Source organism: Mytilus edulis, unplaced genomic scaffold (genome assembly GCF_963676685.1).
Source record: "Mytilus edulis unplaced genomic scaffold, xbMytEdul2.2 SCAFFOLD_1517, whole genome shotgun sequence".
In the NCBI taxonomy this organism is placed as follows: domain Eukaryota; kingdom Metazoa; phylum Mollusca; class Bivalvia; order Mytilida; family Mytilidae; genus Mytilus; species Mytilus edulis.
Genome location: NW_027267204.1, coordinates 20,126 through 22,500, shown reverse-complemented (window position 1 = coordinate 22,500; position 2,375 = coordinate 20,126).

Below are 2,375 nucleotides of genomic sequence, written 5' to 3'. Positions count from 1 at the left end.
CTACCGCGGGTCTCTCGACCATCGAGGCCGGCAAACTATACCCTCGGTAAAAAAATTTTACGAGGGTGAAATTTTCATCGAGGTGTCGCACGTTAGACGCGGACGGGCTACCGCGGGTCTCTCGACCATCGAGGCCGGCAAACTATACCCTCGGTAAAAAATTTTTACGAGGGTGAAATTTTCATCGAGGTGTCGCACGTTAGACGCGGACGGGCTACCGCGGGTCTCTCGACCATCGAGGCCGGCAAACTATACCCTCGGTAAAAAATTTTTACGAGGGTGAAATTTTCATCGAGGTGTCGCACGTTAGACGCGGACGGGCTACCGCGGGTCTCTCGACCATCGAGGCCGGCAAACTATACCCTCGGTAAAAATTTTTTACGAGGGTGAAATTTTCATCGAGGTGTCGCACGTTAGACGCGGACGGGCTACCGCGGGTCTCTCGACCATCGAGGCCGGCAAACTATACCCTCGGTAAAAAATTTTTACGAGGGTGAAATTTTCATCGAGGTGTCGCACGTTAGACGCGGACGGGCTACCGCGGGTCTCTCGACCATCGAGGCCGGCAAACTATACCCTCGGTAAAAAAATTTTACGAGGGTGAAATTTTCATCGAGGTGTCGCACGTTAGACGCGGACGGGCTACCGCGGGTCTCTCGACCATCGAGGCCGGCAAACTATACCCTCGGTAAAAAATTTTTACGAGGGTGAAATTTTCATCGAGGTGTCGCACGTTAGACGCGGACGGGCTACCGCGGGTCTCTCGACCATCGAGGCCGGCAAACTATACCCTCGGTAAAAATTTTTTACGAGGGTGAAATTTTCATCGAGGTGTCGCACGTTAGACGCGGACGGGCTACCGCGGGTCTCTCGACCATCGAGGCCGGCAAACTATACCCTCGGTAAAAAAATTTTACGAGGGTGAAATTTTCATCGAGGTGTCGCACGTTAGACGCGGACGGGCTACCGCGGGTCTCTCGACCATCGAGGCCGGCAAACTATACCCTCGGTAAAAAATTTTTACGAGGGTGAAATTTTCATCGAGGTGTCGCACGTTAGACGCGGACGGGCTACCGCGGGTCTCTCGACCATCGAGGCCGGCAAACTATACCCTCGGTAAAAATTTTTTACGAGGGTGAAATTTTCATCGAGGTGTCGCACGTTAGACGCGGACGGGCTACCGCGGGTCTCTCGACCATCGAGGCCGGCAAACTATACCCTCGGTAAAAAAATTTTACGAGGGTGAAATTTTCATCGAGGTGTCGCACGTTAGACGCGGACGGGCTACCGCGGGTCTCTCGACCATCGAGGCCGGCAAACTATACCCTCGGTAAAAAAATTTTACGAGGGTGAAATTTTCATCGAGGTGTCGCACGTTAGACGCGGACGGGCTACCGCGGGTCTCTCGACCATCGAGGCCGGCAAACTATACCCTCGGTAAAAATTTTTTACGAGGGTGAAATTTTCATCGAGGTGTCGCACGTTAGACGCGGACGGGCTACCGCGGGTCTCTCGACCATCGAGGCCGGCAAACTATACCCTCGGTAAAAAATTTTTACGAGGGTGAAATTTTCATCGAGGTGTCGCACGTTAGACGCGGACGGGCTACCGCGGGTCTCTCGACCATCGAGGCCGGCAAACTATACCCTCGGTAAAAAAATTTTACGAGGGTGAAATTTTCATCGAGGTGTCGCACGTTAGACGCGGACGGGCTACCGCGGGTCTCTCGACCATCGAGGCCGGCAAACTATACCCTCGGTAAAAATTTTTTACGAGGGTGAAATTTTCATCGAGGTGTCGCACGTTAGACGCGGACGGGCTACCGCGGGTCTCTCGACCATCGAGGCCGGCAAACTATACCCTCGGTAAAAAATTTTTACGAGGGTGAAATTTTCATCGAGGTGTCGCACGTTAGACGCGGACGGGCTACCGCGGGTCTCTCGACCATCGAGGCCGGCAAACTATACCCTCGGTAAAAATTTTTTACGAGGGTGAAATTTTCATCGAGGTGTCGCACGTTAGACGCGGACGGGCTACCGCGGGTCTCTCGACCATCGAGGCCGGCAAACTATACCCTCGGTAAAAAAATTTTACGAGGGTGAAATTTTCATCGAGGTGTCGCACGTTAGACGCGGACGGGCTAACGCGGGTCTCTCGACCATCGAGGCCGGCAAACTATACCCTCGGTAAAAAATTTTTACGAGGGTGAAATTTTCATCGAGGTGTCGCACGTTAGACGCGGACGGGCTACCGCGGGTCTCTCGACCATCGAGGCCGGCAAACTATACCCTCGGTAAAAATTTTTTACGAGGGTGAAATTTTCATCGAGGTGTCGCACGTTAGATGCGGGCGGACTACCGCGGGTCTCTCGGCCC